We start from the raw sequence: 5,766 nt of genomic DNA on the forward strand, positions 1-5,766 counted from the left end.
TTTTTTATATTAATTTCAAATTTATTGTATATATTGGCCCAATTTGAATTGATATTTTGTAAATTTTTGGTTTGGTTTGGTTTCCATAGGGCGGAAAGGAAGGCGTGGCCCGATCGGCACAAAATTTCGTCCAGATTTTGCATATAAAATAACTATATAGTGTTTCAAGTCTGTAGCTTTATTTTTTCTAGTTCATTCAAGAATATTGGGCATTGGGACCAGTGTGCAAGGTAATATTTCAAAGAACACCGAAGCTAGAATTTTTTCAATTATTTTTCCGATTATTCCTATGGGAGCTATAAGATATAGTTGTCCGATCCGGTCGGTTCCGACTTATATACTACCTGCAATAGAAAGAAGACTTTTGGGAAAGTTTCATCCCGATAGCTCAAAAACTGAGAGACTAGTTTGCGTAGAAACAGAAAGACGGGCAGACAGACAGACGGACAAACGGACATGGCTAGATCGACTCGTCTAGTGATGCTGATCAAGAATATATATACTTTATGTGGTCGGAAACGTCTCCTTCACTGCGTTGCAAACTTCTGACTAAAATCATAATACCCTCTGCAAGGGTATAAAAAGTGTGAAAAACGTTTTTAACACTTAAAAAAATTTAAAATAGTACAAAAAATTGTAAGTGCTCTTTTGCTAACCAGAAAGATGTACCTTACCGAAAAACAAAGGTTTCCTTATTTTTTAGGCCTTTAAACACTTTGCACGTCGATGGGAAACTTTGAGGAAAATGAGCGCTTTTTATACCCTTGCAGAGGGTATTATGATTTCAGTCAGAAGTTTGCAACGCAGTGAAGGAGACGTTTCCGACCCCATAAAGTATATATATTCTTGATCAGCATCACAAGACGAGTCGATCTAGCCATGTCCGTCTGTCCGTCTGTCCGTCTGTCTGTCTGTCCGTCTGTCCGTCTGTCCCTCTGTCCGTCTGTCTGTTTCTACGCAAACTAGTCTCTCAGTTTTTGAGCTATCGGGACGAAACTTTCGCAAAAGTCTTCTTTCTATTGCAGGTAGTATATATGTCGGAGCCGACCGGATCGGACAACTATATCTTATAGCTCCCATAGGAAGGATCGGAAGAAAAAAACTTTAAAAAATTCTAGCTTCGGTGTTTTTTGAAATATTACCTTCTACTTTTGGGGATGTTATTTTTTAAATATTTCTGAATTTCGAATTAATTATTTAAAAAATCGGACTACTATATCATATAGCTGCCATAGGAACGATCGGAAAATTAATGGAAAAGTAATAGGAAATAAATTCTAGCTTCTTTGATTTTTATTGTATTATCTTCTACTCTAGGATATGACTCTTTTTAAATATTTCCGAATTTCAATTTTAATTTGATCAAAATCGGACGACTATATCATATAGCTGCCATAGGAACGATCGGAAAATTAATGAGAAATATTAGAAAATTAACATTTTTGCGATTTGTTAATTAATAGGAATGATCTGCAAGGGTATATAAGCTTCGGCTGGCCGAAGCTAGCTTCCTTTCTTGTTTTCTTTGAGATGAGCACGTTAATCGATAAACTTTGATTGGCTACAACAAATTATCGGTGGCGCTTAAAAATTTTTTAAAAATTGTTCTAATAAGTTTAACTATTTTAGTAATAAAAAAATTCTTTGCTTTTTAAATTCGTAACTTTTATTTTTTGGGTTTATGCCAAAAAACTGACTTTTTTTTACAAGCCTGTTTGCTATTGCATTGCACAAAGCCTGGGGTCATTATACCCGTTACTCGTAGAGTAAAAGGGTATATTAGATTCGTGCAAAAGTATGTAACAGGTAGAAGGAAGCTTTTCCGACCCTATAAACTATATATATTCTTGATCAGGGTCACTAGCCGAGTCGATCTAGCCATGTCCGTCTGTCCGTCTGTCTGTCTGTATGAACGCTGAGATCTCGGAAACTATAAAAGCTAGAAGATTGACATTTTGCATGCAGAATCTAGGAGTTCCTACGCAGCTTAAGTTTATTTCAAAGGGGTGCCACGCCCCCTCTAACGCCCACAATCGCTTATATACGATTTTGAAAATTTCAATATTTCGGAAAAGTAAAAATGCAGTTTTGTGGTGCTTATCAATACCTTTCGAAATGTAGAAGAACGTTTTTAAATCGGACCATTCGTTAAAAAGTTACGGCGGATCAAAGTTTTTATCTCCATCTCCTTCCCACTCCCTTTAGCTGAGTAACGCGTATCTGATAGTCGGGGCACCCGACTATAGCGTTCTCTCTTGTTTTCAATACATTCGTCTGGCGTTCAAAACATTTGCAGGCACTTTTCCACAACTATTTACAGACTAAGATTAAGTCTAGGACTAGTTACACCATATCGAGGTCCGATTCGGCCGCTTAAATTTGCCAGTGGACGCACCTTGCCGAGATTAACCACCGGACTCTGGGTGTACAGATAGATGGCATAGGACACCACCGCGATGGCCAGCGCGGTGTTCATGTAGATGGGTATGGAGAAGAGGAAATAGCATAGGACAGCCGTTAAGAGGAGCTCCAAGGCGCTGGCAAAGGTCTTCAGTATGGAGTTTATGTACTTCAGGAAGAAACTCGTGACAATGCCAATGGCTGCATTGTTTACGATGATGATGCACGCTGAAACGCATGATGCTGCCCAGATTCTGTGGACTAAAGGCGTCCAGGAGCTCGCCGCGCAGCAGGAGAATGACGGCATTGCAGACAATCGAGTCTAGGTACATAAACACATTCTGCACAAAGATATTAACATCGGCGCCCTTGTCCTTCAGCAGATACTCGTTGTAGACGCCAGCCAGGCAGGAGCAGATAGTCTGTGCCAATATAAAAACGGCAAACGGCTGAAATCAAACCCAGACATATTCTTGCCATAAATTTGTGCATTACTAGCAGTTCTATTGAGTGATTGCTGTTGCTGTATAGCTGCCGATTCGCTATCATCATTCGTATCGCTGTAGAAACTGCCGAAATCGATCTGTTTCATCATGCAGCCAAGCGTCAAAAGCAGGGACCGTAAATAACAGTCATTTGAGACTTTTATTTTAAAAAGACTACTGTGATATTATGTTTTAAAGTATAAGGGAGATCCACTGCCGTTGCGACAGGTACTTCTTAAAGATAATTTGAAACAGTAAGCCGGTGACGACGACGCAGCTGCAGCAGCAGATAATACGTGGTGGGATCAAACGTGGCCAAGTTGACGAAGGCCAAATTGTTGTTCAGGCAGTAGAGGAAGGCGGGCACCATGTACAGGGCCAAAACATTGCGATCCTTGTGCACATCCCGCACCAGGGAGCGTAGATTGTGGTCCCGGCAGCACAGGCAAGTGGAAACGATCAGCTTAAAGACCTCGGTGAGCAGAACAACCGTGTCGGTGTAATAACTATAGGAATTATTCGATTCCTGGGAAGCTGTGACAAAGGTGCCCTGCCCTATAAACAGGGACATGTACAGCAAAAAGATAACAAATGTGAGTTTGGTGGGGAACAATTCACCCCAATTAGTGGACATCTTGGGGATCTACGATTTGCCGGCGTTGCGTTTCGAATGAGAGTTCCGCTTGTTCGTGGCAAAGAGACCCAGTTTTCGGTGTTCCAGGAAATGGAATTTCTTTCAGTTTCGGTCGTGTTTATCTGATAAAAAAAAGTGTATTTTGGGGGGCCCTTTTTTATCGACCGCTGGTGAATTAACTCATACGCTAAAAAAAAATGTTATCTTAAGTCAAAAATTTGATATTTTAAAATGTTAAATGTCAAGTGTTAAATGTGAGAAATGTAATGGCTGGCGCAATTTTATTGTTCTCCGAGCGCCACGCCCCCACAATCGTCCACTAACGATTTTAAAATGTGTCTGGCGCCCACACCTTTAAAGCTTTCCTAGTATAAGTATAGATGCATTTTTTTTGTGTATAAGTTAACAAAACAACGGTGAGCTGCAAGAGAAGTTGGGCAGTGCACGTCGATAAACGGGACACGAAGACTTACATCGGTCGTAATCCGTGCGAGCTAGGGTTAAGTTTAAGTTCTCTCACTTTGTAAATCAGTTCTTCTAAGTTGAACGATATTTGTTCTTTGTCACTGCGAGTATCAGAGCCGAAGCTAAGACCCTGCAATCGGCTTGTTCGAATTACACGAGGAAGGTCAGCAGCATAATTGTCACCGATCGTGGCCACCACCTGGTCTCGATTGGTTGTTGTGGGCACCAACTTGCCGCAACACCCATCTAAGGACCAACATCTCCGTGAGCAGCGACGTACCACGGTGTCAACCCCCTGCACGGGCTGTGCAGGCGGAGAATAAGGTCGGCAACCGCATTGCCTCATTATCTTAAACCTTAACTGGCGCCCAGCCGAGTCGACGACCCTGACAAAATCTCGAAGACACGAGAAATAATAAAATCAAATTGGCAAATTGGACGGACTGTTATTAAGATGCAAGTGGTTCACCCGATCTGAAAGCCTATTTTCAATCCTTTCATCTTTTTCTCTTTCGGTCTCTTTACCGACGTTTCTTAAAAAAAAACTTCTTCAAATTGTCATGATCTGTATGTAAATATATATGAATGTACGTGTCTTTCCCGGATCTTTCTCTCTCGGAAACTCGATTTTTGATCCTTCCATCTTCGTGTTTTATCTACCTTGCTCCTCTCTCGCACTCTTTTGACCAACGTATTTCTATTTTGTTATTATTTACATTACATTCTTTAAAACAAGAAATAAAGCTAGCTTCGGCCAGCCGAAGTTTATATACCCTAGCAGGCATGCCTACTTAAAATGTTGTTTTTAAGAATCAAAAATCAAAACGCATACTTTCTACAAGGAGGGATACCGCAATGGTTCTTAAGTACTATTTTACCACGAAGTTAGAAGGAGTCGCAGCCCGTTTCTCTCATGAAACCTGCTATTTTCTTCGAGGGGACAGCTGCTAACACTTTTTTCTCGTTTTTGCAACTTCTACAGAATACGAGCCAATGGACTGTAATTTCTCTAATCACAGCTGAGCACTGTGTGCGATGTGAACTGATAAGCCTTTTTGTAGGTTTGGCGTCAACTTTAGGAAATGTTTGGCGAATAATGTTACAGTGAGTGGTATTGTTTCACATTTCTTGTTTAAGGGATCTGAAAACTTCCCTCGTCCTGAGCCTAAAAGTGGCTAGTGGCATACGGAAGTCCTATTTGCCTGGAAGGAGAACTGTGGTAGTGCCGCATCTGGCCAGTTCGTCAGCTATTTCATTCCCCTCATTCTGTGCCCTGGTACCAAGACTAGGGTAGATAACGAACTGCTGTGCCATCTCTTGAAGAGTTTTGCGGCAGTTGTTCACTATAGCGCGCGAAGTGACTTTAATGCTGCCAGACTGTCTGAGTAAATGTTAATTACTCCGTTTATAAGACTAAAGTGGCGTAGGCAACTAAGAGATTCGCTTATGGCGAGAATCTCTGCCTGAAAAACGCAGCAGTGTTCCAAAAGAAGGAAATGTATTATGATACTGAGTTGTTCGCAGAAGACTCCTCCTCCAACTCGATTGTCGAGTTTGAAGCCGCCTGTGAAGAAATTTATACATCATTTTGTCCAAAAGGACTTTGCCGCACAGGCCTCCCTAGAGGGAAAGACTGTTTTGAACGTTGTAGAAGTGTGTTCTACGGGTGTGCAATAATCTGATAATTGCACGTTTGCGCCTACTGATAGGATGGATGTATTGATCATTGATATTAATGGACTGTCCAGCAGTTTGCGTCTTTAGACATCGTGCTGTGATGGT

At 41.2% G+C, this 5,766-nt stretch overlaps 1 pseudogene; it reads right to left on the reverse strand.

Annotated features, from left to right (window-relative positions):
• Positions 1 to 2,264: 2,264 nt before the first annotated feature.
• On the reverse strand, positions 2,265 to 3,555 carry LOC108055032 (UDP-galactose transporter senju-like; annotated as a pseudogene).
• Positions 3,556 to 5,766: the final 2,211 nt, after the last annotated feature.

Source organism: Drosophila takahashii, chromosome 2R (genome assembly GCF_030179915.1).
Source record: "Drosophila takahashii strain IR98-3 E-12201 chromosome 2R, DtakHiC1v2, whole genome shotgun sequence".
Classification (NCBI taxonomy): domain Eukaryota; kingdom Metazoa; phylum Arthropoda; class Insecta; order Diptera; family Drosophilidae; genus Drosophila; species Drosophila takahashii.